The sequence below is a fragment of the Chlorocebus sabaeus genome, chromosome 25 (assembly GCF_047675955.1).
Source record: "Chlorocebus sabaeus isolate Y175 chromosome 25, mChlSab1.0.hap1, whole genome shotgun sequence".
Lineage (NCBI taxonomy): Eukaryota > Metazoa > Chordata > Mammalia > Primates > Cercopithecidae > Chlorocebus > Chlorocebus sabaeus.
This window is the reverse complement of record NC_132928.1, coordinates 76,936,315-76,952,996: the sequence shown is the minus strand read 5'-3', so window position 1 is coordinate 76,952,996 and position 16,682 is coordinate 76,936,315.

Sequence of the window (16,682 nt, the reverse complement as noted above, 5' to 3'; positions counted from 1 at the left end):
TCGATTACGGGTCCCTCCCTTAACACATGGATATTACAATTCGAGATGAGATTTGGGTGGGAACACAGAGTCAAACCATATCAATTACAATTTTGGAATTGTCAACCTATTGTGTTATTGACAAAACTTGACTGTACATTTGAACAGAAAGTCTGAAACAGGATTAAGTCTATCATTTAGAGTACTATATTTTAGAAAATTATGACCAATAAAATAAATTCTCTGCCATCTGGCAAAGACAAAATTAGTTTCAATTCTTGTCAATGAAACTTTAGAGCACATGGGGTGACTGTGTAGAATGTGAGTAGGACACTATAAAGAAAACTATACAAATTTACTGAATGATTAAAAAGAGAAATTAAATAATTGGGGACTTTCAATTGACAAACTGTGTAAAAAGTTGATGTGTGAAGAAAATTAGGACAATCTTAGACAATATAAAAATGACCATTACTATGGTCATGTGTACTGAAATATTTACTTATAAATAAATATATATATATTTAAATATTCACGTTAACAACGGTTCCTGAACAAAACCTCAAATACCTAAATAGATCATTGCCTCAAATTGACCTCCAATATCGCACAAAGATTTTATTTTTTCTAATAGCAAGCTGGATCATTCTACTGAGGTATGTCAGGTATCAATAGATTCTCCAGGATCATTGCCTTGAGAGGCACTGCCATTTCAAGCATGCGTCACAAACTGAACTTGTGACTCCCAACTAACTTCCAGCTTAATCTCTTCTTTTCAACTTTCCCACCTTGGTAGATGCCACCCTGATGATCTAGTCACCGATGTCTGGGATGAGTCTGTGATAACTGACTGATCCTTACCTTTTAGATCCACTCTAGTATAAAGTACTACCAAACAGCCTCTGGAATGTCATCTTCATTCAGTCTAGATGTCATCATTTGAAAGAAACACAATCATTGTCTGTACCATGAGACGAGATCAAAGTTAAAAACTGCCAACTCAACTAGGATGCACCTTAACTTTCAACTTAGATGTTAATACTCACCAAGCTCACAGCCATCACAACGGCAAAAGTGAGGGTTACTCTCACTTGGTTGGCCAAGAGAGGCTATAATAGTCTTTCCAGCTGTACTCTTAGCTTACTCTAATTGATCCACACATAGCAGTCGATCATCTTTTAAAAATGAAAATCTGATGTCTTCCTGTGTAAATCTTTCACTGATTTCAAATTTAGAATATGAGTTTTAAAAATAATTTTTCCGTGGTCTACAGTATGATCCTGCCCATGACTCAACCCAAAACTAGGTGGCAAGCTGCTCTCACGCATTCACTCTGCCTCAGGTGCTTCGCTTTAAGTATGATAGGCTTGCCATGGTTTTTTTTTTTAACCACAAGCCCAATTTATCCTCCTGCCCTCTAATTCTACTCAACTTCTCAGATGGCTGCGATGACTGCTGGTAATCTTTAAAGATTAACAGGATTAACCTTCTCTGACCTTCCAAAACATCATGGTGGAAGGGGAAGCAAGCACCTTTTTCACAAGGTAACAGGAGAGAGAGGAGTAAGAGGAGACTAAGTAAATTTCCCTCTAACCCTTTTTTGTACTTGTCATAGAACTTCATAGAACCACATAGAATAACAATTGTAGTTACTAAATCATTTAATCATCTATATAATAAAACTTTAAACTTCTATTGCATTCTAGCACACATGCGAAAAGGACACAAAACATAAATGTAAAGCTTATCAAAAGGAAACACTCATGGAGCCACTATCATGAAAAAAGAAAACATTACAGACATGGCAGAAACGTTCACCCAACACGCCTTTCTCTACAGTTATCCTTTCCATTGATTTTAAAGTTACTTTTGTTTCTTTTCTTTTCATACCATAATTTAGGAATGAGTATTTTGAACTTTTTCGATCATACCATTTATTTTGTTTTGTGTTTATTTTTTAATTTTTGGGGTTGTATTTTTTGTTTATTTTTACACTTAAAATAGCATTTGTAAAATTCATCTATGCAATTGTGTGAGTGGTTCTTTTTCACTGTTCTAAAAAACTTATTTTTCCAGACTTTTATTTTTGAATATTTTCAGTTTTTGTTGATTATCAATTTTGCTGCTATGATGTTTTTATACTCATGTTGTAGTCGATATTTTGACGTAATTATTTTGGTAAAAGTAAGAGTGGATCTGCTTTGCCATAAAGTATACATCTATTAAAATTTGATAAGTCATGATAAATTATTTTTGAGTATGATCATAATGACTTATATTTACAATATGTGAAAATATATGGAAACGTCTATATGGAAATTTCCATTGTCCCAGAACCTTGCTATTATCTTACATTTTAGTATTCTTCTAGATATGTGGCCATATCTCATTGTATTTTTTATTCTTCTTTCTCTGATGACTAATGAATTTGATTGTATTTGATTTTATGTTATAAAATTGGCCAGGTAGATGTGTTTTTGGAAGTGCTTGTACAAGTCTCTTGTCCAATTTTTTTATTGGGATGTATAATATTTTCTTACTGATTTTGAAACTATGTCGAATATGAGATATTTCTCAATTTTATTTATGCTGTGGCTTGCCCTTTCATTAAATTAATGTTTTTTAAACAAACATAAGTTTTTAATTGTAATGCACAACATTTACTGATATAAAATTTCATCTTCTTTTCTAAAAATAGTCAAATGATGGCAATATCATATGATTCAACCCAGTGGTTTAATTTTACAATTGCTCCCTCTATGGATAGTATTTTCCATATTTTTAGAAGGCATTTTTCTCCCCAAGGTCATTATATTCTTCTGTTATTGTAGAGGAGATTGCTTGTCTTTCCATGTACATTTAGTGCTACAATTTGTCTGAATCTCATTTCCTTGAGGTTTTCACACACACTGCTATGTCACTTCTGCCATAAAACATGTATCCATATATCTGCATTCGTTTCTGGATTTGTTCTTCTGTTCCATTGGCCTATTTGTCTAACATTGCATCAGAACAACACTCTTTTTAAATACTGTCTTTTAAAAGTAACATTCAGGAGATAATGTCTTTCCCTCCTATATTTTTGCAGGAGGCTCTTTTCATGTACAATTTAGGTTGAGTTCATCAAGTTCTTTAAAATAGTTAGGATTTATGTGGAATTGCACTTATTTATTTATTATTTTATCTTCTCATGTGACTTTGATTTGTTTGAGCTGACTACAAGATATGTGAAAGTTTTATAAATAAATTGAGCCCTAGGATGTGGGATGTGATTATCTTCCCTTGACATGATTTAACTCTGCATTTTAAAGGTATCCATGGATGCTAGAAATCCATTGTTACCTTAATCCAATTATAAGAATAATATGATTTGAAGCAAACTCTGTTATATTTTAAGCCTGGTATACTTCTGGTTCACCCTTTCTTTAGCGTAGGGTTCAGCAAACTATGGATTTGTGGGAGAAATGTCGCATGCTCACTGTTGTTGGAAGGAAGGTTCTATTAAAACACAGTGACATCCATCTGTTTAAATGTTATCAATGGCTGCTGTTCTGGTACAAAAGTAGAACTGAGTAGTGGCTACAGAGATAGCATGGCCTGGAAAAGCTAAAATGTTTACTCTCTGACTCTTTAAGGAAACTGTTCACTGACCTCCGTTTTAGAATACAAGTTTTTATTGAACAATGAGAACACTTGGACACAGGGCAGGGAACATCACACACTGGGGCCTGTCGTGGGGTGGAGGGAGGGGGAAGGGATAGCATTAGGAGAAATACCTAACGTAAATGATGAATTAATGGGTACAGCATCTAACATGGCACATGTATACCTATGGAACAAACCTGCACATTGTGCACATGTACCCTAGAACTTACAGTATAATAACAAAAAAAGAAACAAAAAAAATCAAACATTATTAAATTCTATGTCTTAAAGTAAGAGTCCCCAGTAATCCTATGACTGAAGAGAATTAAAGTTGTGCATGTAGAAAAAAAAAAGAATAAAAATTTTTATGGTCCCCACACAAGGCATGATGGTTTAATTAGGATTTCCCTCTTTGGCATGATCTGGATTCCAATTTTTCCCTCCAGCCCCAGGAGGCTGCCACCGCCACTGCTCAGCATCTCAGTCTCTCATTTGCCTCTTCAGGAAGTGGCAGATGACCCTCCTGGAAAACACGTACCAAATGCTGTGCTTAACTATTTGTGTTCCATCTTCTCTTGCTTCACTGCTCATGGTTCTCATCAGATAGAACATTCCTATGTGTTCAAACACATTTTAAAAACCATATTTTCTAGTATTTCTCACCATTCTCAGTGTAAAGGTTGGTACACATTACATAATCTGCCATTAGCACCAGAGAAAATTCTGTATATTTTTAAAAAAATGTGTTGGTTTTGCTAGAATATCCACTTCATGAAGTTAAGTTGTGTCCCTGTTTTTTTTTCTAACAATGTAGCTCTAGGCTCTAATACAGAGTTTGCGTTGTATTAAACGGGTGTGGTGTCATATAAAGCTGTAGAACTCAGGTGCATCTGCGATTTGGATTATTCCTTACATAGAGCATTACTTTCCTAAGTTAACCTATCTTCCATCAGAATACACAAGAGCTCGATAAATATGATTCATATTATAAAACATTAATAATCCCAAACTGCAACAAAATGATACTTTGTTATGTGAAAAATGTAAAGTTTAATTTTTTTAGTTTGACACATGAATATATTAAACTGCTTTTGGTTGTTAAAAGTCAGGAACTAGTTTTAAACTTTAGAAAACTGCCTTTTTTTCTCCTTTTGGGAATAGATCTTTCATATAAATAATAAGTAGGCTTAATGCTTCCCCTCAGAGAGCAGACCCAGATGTCTGCAGAATAGAGCTTTGGTTCCAAATAAGGTTCATTTTTCTGAGGGCCTATAATTGTAATTCAAGGGCTTTTGAGTTGATTCCCTACTGGAATGTAGAGAGGGTCTTATAAATAGCCTCTTTTAAAAGAGTATAATTTATATGAAGTGGTCATTCATGTTATAGGGTCAATTAACCAATCTTTATGATTGAGAAGAAAAAACACCAAATATATGCTGTCATATTTTCAAAGAAGTTCTGAAGAATGTGGGGTTGACTATGACTGTGTGCTAACATGGATTGTTCAGACATGCATATGAAGGAGAATAGTATAGATAATTCATTGTAAATTTTAGTTTCAAAATCCTCTCTGTGATGGATCTGATCAGAATATCCAACAGTAGTGCAGAAATCATAAACTCATAAAATTAAATGTAGCCTAATTTTTACATATTACTTTACTCTTTAAATTAACGAGACTCTATAAGTAACTATTTTGTTTCAATAGAGAATAGCTGTTTGATATCTTTCTATCCCTCCTTTTCTTCTCTGATGGAGTGTCGGCATATATTGGGAAAGGATCTGACTCCTTTGGACTCATGGCAGTTGAGAGAAGACCAGATGCTAAGATCCCTGTAGAGTTCATGGGATCTTCCTGGGGCTCTACTGCAGAGATACTTGATCCACTACTTAACCCTCTGAACATGCAGAAGTAACCAGAACCTTTTTACTACTTAAGATTAATCATCCTGGTTCCCTTACTGCAAATGAGATTTAGCCTATGATACAACAGTCCCACCTTCTACAAACATTCTGGGTTGCTACTACCTAACACATCACCTCAGTGTCACCTCACTGGGTAACCTGGAACTTCCAGGCTCCCTGCATCCCATGTGCAAGCTTTGGAGACCTGGGGATCCTGCATTAATTCACTGACCTACTTTCCCTCTGCTGACACTTTCCATCATACTCTTATTGTATGATTGATGGTTTATTTATACATTCTTTGAACTAAAAATTTTGAGTGCCTCCTGGGTGCAAGGTGGTGCTATATGAAAAAAACCTTGAAGCTAGAAGCACCTTAAATGCTAGGTCGGGCACGGTGGCTCATGACTGTAATCCAGCACTTTGGGAGGCCGATGTAGGCAGATCTCCTGAGACCAGGAGTTCGAGACCACCCTGGGTAACAAAGTGAGATGCTGTCTACAAATATAATACAAAAATTAACCAGGCATGTTGGCGCATGCCTGTAGTTGCAGCTACTAGGGCGGATGTGAGGTGGGAGGTTTGCTTGAGCCTGGGAGATCAGGGCTGCAGTGAGCTGTGACTGTGCCACTGTACTCCAACTTAGGTGACAGAGTGAGACTCTTTCTCAGAAAATAACAACAACAACAAAAAAGAATAAATGTTAACAGTATTTGTCTCTGTGCATAATCTAATTTTGCTTTCAGATTTTTAGATTTTTAACAATTCTGTGTAATACTTCTGTACCTTAGTAAGAGAAATACAAACAAAAAAATGAGCAAAATGCTCCCAATCTTGCATTGGCCTTTTCATTATTCCATGTTACCTCATATTCTACAACCTGGTTCCAGCTGGAAAGTTTACAGAGGTTAGACAATATTAAGTGAGTGAATGAAGCGGGAGGTTGAGACTACCACGAACTGGAAAGTATACACGTCAACTATAAAAGAATTTGCTATTTGGCTACCAAGTTTTGTGGGACTGTGGGGCTGGAATTTCTAGATTTCCAATATTCCAGAAATCTTCTACGTTTAAAGTATTTGAAGAGTGTTGTTGATGTATGCTTTTAGTAATAACAAGTAAGCATTTATTGTTCGTTTGTTTTGTTTTCCTTAGTGTTAAATTTTGTGGCACTAACTCCTGAATCAGAACTTTATTCTATAGATTGCATAATTCAAGGACTAATGAACTTCTCAGTGGTAGTGAGTAGTGTATGAGTCTGATATCTTGCTTTTTAAAAAAATTCTGCCAAAATTGAATATTTTGTTACTTGGCATCATACTTTTGCTTCCCCTGATAAGGTACCAATTACGTGTTGAAGACCTAGGACATAGCCATTTACGTTAGGGGTATATGATCAATATACTTAACACCAAAAGGTCTTAACAATAATGACCTCCGAGTAAGGTATATCCTCATTCAAGTATTATTGTGACCAAAAGTTAAAACAGTTAATTCTGTTAGACTCTTTTATAATATTTGAGAAAAAATTAATTTTCAGTATTAAAGATACTGATGGTTACTTGTGTATTATTATTTATTTATAAATATATTTAACCTACAGATAAGTATATATGAATATATTAACCCTAGGTTGTAAAGAGTAAATGTTTTACATCTAATGGAAATCTAAATATTACTTAAAATTTGTGAAGAAAATTATGATGTCTATGTTAAAATATAGAGAGGTGTGGCTTTGGAATTGAATTTTAATTATAAAGCTTTTAGTTACTAGGCACAGAATTGTGGAGAAGTTCTTGAGCCTCTTGTTTCTTCCCCATATCTGTAATATAAAGATATTGATCATGTTACCTCAAAGAGTTTTTGAAAAGTTTAAAATAAATAATAAATATCTAGGGGTGGTGGCTGACACCTGTAATCCCAGGACTTTAGGAGGCTGAGGTGGTGAGACAGCTTGAGTTCAGGAATCGAGACCAGCCTGGGTAACATGGCAAAACTTCATTTCTACAAAAAGTACAAAAATTAGCAGAGCTTGGTGGTGTGCACCTGTAGTTCCAGCTACTAAGGAGGCTGAGATGGGAGGATGGCTTGAGCCTGGGAGGCAGAAGTTGTGGTGAGCTTAGATCACGCCACTGCACTCCAACCTGGGCAACATAGCCAGAACCTGTCTCAAAAATGAAAATAAATAAATAAATGAATAATAAAAGCAAAGTTTATGAGTGCCATGCCTGTGAAGTATTCGGCAAATGTCAAGTTAAAATTATTATCATTATTAGTAGCTGTTATTGTGGAATAAAATGTAAAATTTGCATGATGGCTTGAGAAGTAAATGAATAATTCAAAGAAATTTCATGGGTATTTATTCTACCTGTTACTATGGCTATGCCCCACCTTTACCTCTGGACTTCACTCTACTGTCATTCTGGCTTGCTAGTGACCCAGGCAATGATTGCCTTTATCATGTGCATATCATGTCAAGCATCTTTCTGTGACAGCTAGTTTGGGTGCATATGGGATTCACAGAAAAAAAAAATCTAGTTTGAATGGATTGACTAATCCCCACTAGTCTACCTGATTCTGTACCATGTAAGAATTCGAGAAAATTGACTCGCTTCCTGGCAAAGGCAAATAAGAAATATTAAACTAAAAACCAAAACCAAACAAAAACAAAAACAATCTGCACCACATGACCTTTTCTTGACTGTCATTTAACTCAAAGCCTGACAAGGTCTTTCAGCCTTCCATATAATTAAATAATTTAAATGGTTTATTATTTCCATAAGGTCTTTTAATTTTATTAAGTTAATTTGTATATTTTTGAGGACGAGTGGGGGGTGGGAGAGGTTAGTTCAAACAGAAGAATGACTGAAGGTACATAGAAAGACTGGAATTCAAAGATATTTCCCAAAGTCCTGTTCATTAGTTTCATGTATTTGCTATTTCTGTTCCATTAGATAGCTAGTTTTGAGAGAATAATACATCTTTCCCATAAATGGTCTGTGTGTTCCCTCTTCTCCCATACTTCCCAGTGTCTTCCATTGCATGAGGCACTGAACTAACAAGAAGATATTGCACTAATGAGTTGTGCAAGGCTTCACTCCTAGCTGAGAGTAAGTGCTCCATTTCTTGCTTTAAACAATTTCACTTTTAAGAATGATCTCTTTTTCACATAGAAAGGAAGGATCATGAAATAATTCTGTTCATGCTAACGTTCACAGAAACCAGTGAAGATTTCCACAGATGTCTCAACTCTAGCAGTGATTGTTCTTGTGCCCAGAGATAAAGACAGTCTGGAAAGCAATTGATGTGCCTTACTGTAGAGTCCACAGGCTCTGGAGCAACTGCAAGCCCCCAGGAAAATTTCATTAGGCAGTCTGTGTGCACTCCTAGGAAGACAGGATGGCAGTCTGCCATAGCATCTGTGCTCATTTTCCACTGAGTCACTCTGATCTCTCCTAAACTCACCCACTCTTCCCTCAATCCCACTTTTCAAAATATGTGGTATTCATAGGAGCACTCCCTGAGTGAAATAAAAAGGAATCTGAAAACTAAAAATAATAGATAATATGGTATGGTAATTGTCAGCCTACTCAATCTTATTGGGTTGTTCTCCACAGCTTTTAAATATATGTGTGAATATATATATATATATATATATATATATATATATATATATATATTTTCTTTCTTTCTTTCTTTCTTTCCACCATCTGCTCCAGTCCACTGTGAGTACGTCCTGCTGTGCTGTTCCCGTAAGTCTTCCCATGTCAACTCTCTGACATTCTTTTAGATCCTTTGGCACAGTTCCTTTTTTCCCTCTCCAACACTCCTCTTCTATTTTGTGGTTTAGCATCACCAGTCTCCTTTCCACACTGCAGAGATGGCCGGTCTTTTCAGGATGTGCTGCTGGCAAAATCGGAGAGCTATGCCAACAAGCTTGTTGTGTTGTTGAAAAATAGTAGGATTATCGGGTAAAAGGAAAAATAAAAAAAGAAAAGCAGAACATCAGAGAAGAGTTCAGAATAAAATTACAGACAAAATGAAAGACAAATTTGAAATTTTACTAGTCATGCAAGGTGATAGAAAACCTTAGCTTGCATCAGCTTCTTCTGCAAAGCTTCCCATGTCTCTCGTCTCGTAGGCTCGTATAGGTGCCTCTTTGTTTTCTCCATTAGCATCTCTATGCACATATCTGTCATAATATTGACCACACTGACACATTCTTGGAGGTTTATGTTTCTTTTATTAGAATAAAACTATCCTGTGAGTAGAAACTCTCCTGTTCATCGTTGATGCCTGGCACATAACATGTAATTAATATGTTTTTACAATGAAATAAATAACAAGAGACATCTTAGTCTGTTTGTGCTGCTACAACAGAATACCTGAGATGGAGTAATTTTTAATGATCAAATTTATTGGCTTATGTTTCTGGAGGCTGAGAAGTTCGAGATGAAGAGACCAGCATCTTGCCAGGGGCTTCTTGCTGTGTCATCCTTTGGTGGAGATTGGAAGGGCAGAGAGAGTGCGAGAGAGGCAATAAAAAAATGTCAAACTCTCCCTTTTATTACCAGCCTACTTGCGTGATAATAGTATTAAACCCTGCACTCCATCTTCATGACCTAATCTCCTCTCCTAGACCCCACCTCCTAAGACTATTACTTTGGGGATTCAGTTTCCAACACATCCATTTTTGGAGGACACATTCAAACCATACCCAGTAACTGTCTAATTCTTGTGTGTTATGTGTGTAAGAAGAAAACAATATCACTCAGCTAACTTTGTCAGATTTAAAAATTTTACTATGATGTAAACAAATTGTTCATAAACTTATGAGGCAAAATGCAGATAATCGTTTCACATTACATGTACTGAGCTGTAAGAACATAAAAGCTCTGCTACCTGCCACTTAAACCTTTATTGAGAACTTAACACATTAAGATGTCTTTTCCTGATACAAAGAGAAGACACAGATATGACCACAGATTTGATTTCTTGACTCCAAAAACACTTACCATCAAATGATTGAACCAAGGTGTGCACTGTTCTTGATTACTCTCCCGTTTGAAATTCTTACACTAAAAATTATCTATATTAGCTTTCAAGCTCTTTCATTTAGCTAAGATAGTGAGAAATGATAGGGTAGGTTTTATATATAATAAATCCTTAACTGATATTTAAGTAAGTACAAAACTGACCTATTTTCTCAAAAATAATAATGTTTTTTAGTAACATACAAAACCTGAAAAATATTTCAGAAATTGCAAAGGGTATACAAAGAAAGGTGAGACTTGTCTCAATCTCAGAACTCTCTGTTCTCTTTTAAAGGTATCCACTCTTTCCCATTTATTGTATTTATTTTAGAAATGTTCTACATACTAAATCACATCTTTCTATACAAAGCAATAGTTGTTATCTATTGCTGCACAACAAATTATCAAAAATTGGCAGCTTAAAACAACACACATTCATTATTTCACAGTTCCTATGATTCAAGAACCTAGACATAACTCATCTGTACCTTTTGCTTCAGGGTCACTCAAGGCTACTGTCAATGTTGGCTAGGACTGGGGCTCACCTCAAGGCTTGACTGGTGAAGGATCTGCTTCCAACCTCACATGTTTGTTGGCAGGATTTAATTTCTGTATGAGAACCCCAGTTTCTAGCTAGTAGTTTTCTGGAGGTCACCTTCAGTTCCTTGCCACATAGACCTCCCTGAGAAGGCAATAGAGAGCGTCTGAGAGCAAGGCAGAAGTTCGAGTCTTTTGTAAATCTAATCATGAATACACTGTTTCCTCAACTCTGAGGTATTCTATTGGTTAGAAGCAAGTTACATCAAGAGTGGGATTTCTATGAATCCATGAACATCAGGAACAAAGAGTATTGGGAGCCATCCCCTAAGCTGCCTAACAAAGTCTGTACTTTCACCCCCAAATATTCACACTACTTCCACGTGCCAAACACGTTCCCCCCATTTCCAAAAGTTCCCAAGAGTACTAAGCTATTAAAAAATAAGCTCTAAGTTGCTGGGCGCGGTGGCTCATGCCTGTAATCCCAGCACTTTGGGAGGCCGAGGCGGGCGGATCACCAGGTCGGGAGATTGAGGCCATCCTGGTTAACAGGATGGAACCCTATCTCTACCAAAAATACAAAAAATTAGCCGGGCGTGGTGGCGGCACCTGTAGTCCCAGCTACTCGGGAGGCTGAGGCAGGAGAATGGCGTGAACCCGGGAGGCGGAGCTTGCAGTGAGCTGAGATTGCGCCACTCACTCCAGCCTGGGCGACAGAGGGAGACTCCGTCTCAAAACAAAACAAAACAAAAAACAAAAACATTAGCTCTAGGTCTGAAATGCCACCAATAAAATCAGGTTCAGGTAGAGAAGTTGTGGTTTGTTAAGCTGACCTCCCTGAGCACAGTTCTTCTCTATCTGTGAACCCGTGAAACTGAAGAGACACATTATCTTCCCTACCCACCCAATCTACAATGGTAGGTAGGGCTGGGACGTAGGATAGGAGCTGCAGGAATTCCTATCAAAAATTGAGAGGTAAAAAAGTGTTCATAGACTGAGCGTGGTGGCTCACGCCTGTAATGCCAGCACTTTGGGAAGCTGAGGCAGGCGGATCACCTGAGGTCAGGAGCTCCACACCAGCTTGACCAACATCGTGAAACCCCGTCTCTACTAAAAATACAAAATTAGCTGGGCGTAGTGACGCATACCTGTAATCCCAGCTACTTGGGAGGCTAAGGCAGGAAAATGTCTTGACCCCGGAAGGTGGAGGTTGCAGTGAGCTGAGATCATGCCATTGTACTCCAGCCTGGGCAACAGGAGCAAAACTCCATCTCCCCACCCCCCAACAAAAGAGTTCATAGTAATTTTGAAATTTCACTAGGCAAAGGTTTGAAATTATTTGATTAGATTCCAGCGTCTGGGAATAATTCTCTGTGATCCTTGGCTCTGCCTTCTGGGCTCTTGATTTCTTCCTTAAATTACCCTCTTTTTTATTTTTTATTATTATTATTTTTTATTTTATGACAGGTAGTATGTGTTGCACTGATGTGGATTTCTCAGTATGCCTTTTTGTCAGTAAAAATTCAGGGAAGTCCTAGAGTCTCTTTTCTTTTTCTATTCTCTTTTCTCGTTCAAACTATCCAAACTGGCAGTGTTTTGGTGATACAATTTTCTCAAATATTTTTTAGTCTTCTGTGAACTTCACTGGGGTTCATTCCATCTGATGGAAGTCACACCTGCTAAGATGGCTAGGGACAATGCCCTAACACTTTCTAGAAGGCCCATGATTTTGTTGAAGGGCTCCATTAAGCATACTCTTAACTTTTTTTCATGACTCTTTTTGTGATGAAGTACTCGATCCTTTATCTTTCCAAGGTTGTAACAAAAAGTTTGTCCATTCACACATTCAACTCTATGTTTAGTCCAGGCCTTATCTCCAGAACAGATTTTTCTGACAGTGGTTGAAGGCAATTTCTTAATTTTAGCATCTTTTGCCATATGAAGAGTTGAGAACCTTAAAAATCATCAGCCCTAATTTCTTTTTCATTTAACAGTTCAATCCTCAATTTCTCTCCTCTTACATTTTACTATAAGCAGCAAGAAGAAGTAGGGTGGCATCTTCAACACTTTGCTTAGAAATTGCCTTAGCTAAATGACTAGGTTTATGATATAAATGTTCTGTTTTCCATATAATTGGGATGAAAACTTTGCCAAACTTTCTGCCACTTCATAATAAGGGTCCTTGTCCCTCTGGGTTTTGGTAACATGCCCCTCAGTTTTGAGTCCTCATCATCAGTATCCTCAAAGTCCACATTTTTACTAACAGCTTAGTCAAGGCAATTGAGGCTTTCTTTATGATTCTCCTTCAAATCTTTCCAACCTCTTACCACTGCCCAGTTCCAATGCTACTCTCACACTTTTCGTAATTGTTACGGAAACATCCTGCTTCCAGGCAGCAAAATATGTATCAGTTAGCCATTACTGCAGCTCAAGACAATGCATATTAATTATCGTATAGCATCTCCAGACATGGTGTCCAGTCATGGCTTACCTGTGTTCTCTGCTTCGAGCACTTTCATGAGCCTTCAATCAAGATGTTATCTAGGCCTGGGGTCTCTTCTCAACACTTCACTGCAGTCAAATCGCCTTCTAGGCTTTCTTTACCAGCGATGGGATTGAGGGCTTCAGTTACTAGCTGACTGTTAGGCAGAAGCTGCCACTCAGTTCTTTGTCATATAGAGCTCTCCAAAGAGACCACCTGCTACACCAAAGCATGAAAGGCAGAGAGGCAATATAATCTGCCAACAAGATGGAACTTACAAGTATACGTAACCTAATAATGGAAATGACATTCTATCTCATTTGTCATTTTCTGTTTGTTAGAAGCAAGTCAAAGATCCCACCGACACGCAAGGGGTGTGAGCTACCTAAGGGTTTGAGTACCAGGATTCAGGGATTGGGGGGGCGGGCATCTTATAATCTGCCTACCAGAAACGCTGTACGCCATTTTCCCCATTAAATAACGTAATTTAAAAATCGTTCCCTATAAACATATGTAGAGCTATCTCTTTCTTAAAATGTCTTCTTAATATCTTTATCTATGGCTAAGTCTTTGTGTATATTATATACTTGATTGATGCCACTTTATTAAAAAAGTACGAAGTGACAAGAAACGTATGTGAAGCCTATTGATGTATAAATTTCATAACTTTGTAATATGTATCTGAATAAATTACACTGAATTTATTCTACTTTATAGAGTTCTGATGGTCTGCTGAATATTGAAATCTACTTAGAAATAAAGTAAAACTCCATGATTACTTTTCATTCATTGATTATATCTTTGCATCCAAAATTCAATTCAGCTACAGCATATAAAATTAGTCTTAGCATTATTCTCTGCTTCTTATGTACCTTACTAAAGGCTTAATTCATGTGACCACAATGAAGTCAAACTCAAAAATGATATAAGACTATTAAATGAAATGAACTCTTAAATAGTAATATTCTAAACATAGAGCTGGTTTCACTTACTAATAAAGACAATATGTAACACTTTCTCTAGAGTAAATATTTTCATCAACTGTGACAGGCCAATAAAGGAAGCATTGTTCTTTGAATCCTCCCCTGACTCGTTGCATTAGAAATCTGTTTCTATATCCCTTTTCCCCCTCAAGTAAATAACACTATGTTGTTGTTATCTGAGTTTTTGGTCCTAAAACTTTGTTTGACCATGTGTTTTATATGCATTCTTGTTAAGAGAAATAGAGAAAGATGGCACTCAATTGATCTCAAGACTCTCTGCATGAATATGAAAACAATATATATCTCACTTAAGGAATAGGGAATTTACTGAATACCTAATATAATATTTCCCCACCCTGCTGTAATAATAAAAACATATTAGTAAAATATTACCTTTTTTGATGAAAAATCAATCCCATTAATTAATAAGGGATTGTTTGACACTCCCATAAATTTCCAAAAAAAATCTTTCAGTTTAATAGGACTTTATGATGTTACTTACTATATTTGATAATAAAACTACATTAGAGGCCTTTTATATTTCTATATTGTAAATGATCATTTCCTTATTTCTACTCATAAACAAACAGGATTGATTTGGAATGTGACCACAATTGGTAAAGTCGTATACTTATAATAAAGTATTGACTTAAATTAACTCTCTGAGTAATATTAATGGTAGATTTTTCCTGTTAGCCTAACCCAAATTGTCAATATTTGTTAGGTGGAGTTGAAATTTATACTGTTTTCTTCACAATGGCAATGAAATATATATTTAATGAATTTATCTTGGATAAACCACATAATTAGGGCAAATTGAAATTATTCAATAATACCTTATTTCCTCCTCTTATTTTGAACAATGTCTATTTCCTCAAAATTTCTGAACACAGACTCTTTTCCTAATTAAATGTGTAGGTTGCTGCTACTTTGAATCCGTAAAACACAAAGCATATATTGACTTTGTGCTGGCTAAATCTTGAAATCATTTCCCCTTTCCTGCAACAGGTTTTACCTGTTGTGAAAAAATGTTGTAATAATTTTCTTCAGAAAGTACATGTTTATAGAGACATACATTTTGGCATTTTCACACATTAGATTTCAAAAGGAAATCTTGGCTGTGCCATTTAGAATTGATTACCTTGAACTGTGGTCACAATAGCAAGTCTCTCAAAATTTAATTGCATGGACAATTCTATACTATACTGATAGAGCACGTGTATTTATGACTCAGACCTAGATTCAGTCATGCCTTGAGCAAATTCCTTACCTTCGCCGATGGTCTCAGTTTATATCCACACATTGATATTACTTTCAAAAGAATGAAAATAACCAAGAATATCATACCTGACACTTAATAAACACTCACACCTGTAATCCCAGCACTTTGGGAGGCCGAGGCAGGTGGATCACTTGAGGTCAGCAGTTCGAGATCAGCCTGGCCAACATGGTGAAACACCGTCTATACTAAAAATATAACAATTAACCAGGAGCGGTGGCACACACCTGTAGTCCCAACTACTTGGGAGGTTGAGGCAGGAGAATCACTTGAACCTGGGAGGCAGAGGTTGCAATGAGTCGAGATTGGACCACTGCACTCCAGCCTGGTCAACAGAGCAAGACTCCGTCTCAAAAACAAATAAACAAACAGCCAAAAAACACTCATTGTTAAGTATCATTAATAACGGTAGTAAAATATGTCAAATGTGTGTCATAACTTATTTATCAGTCTCTTAAATTTTGAATTTTGTGCTTTGAGATTGTGAAGCACCTACTCCACAAAAATAGAATTTCTAAACTCAAGTCATGGCATATAGTAACAACTAAATATTACGTTGCATTCAGTTAATATAGAATATAATCTTAATAAATAATCTTAAAAATATTGGTAAAAATTATTTATGTTTTAAAGAGAGTTTTATGGGATTTTTTTGCCTGCTAATAAAATAGCAGGCAAAATTGCTAATAGCACAAAGTTACCCTGCTTTTTTTCATTGTATTTTAATGTATGCATTTTTTGTCTGCCCAGTTGATTTACCTAAAACTTGTGAGTTTTCTCCTCTAAGAATTACCATAAAGTAAGAATGGAAGACATAGAAATACAAACCCCGTCTGAGG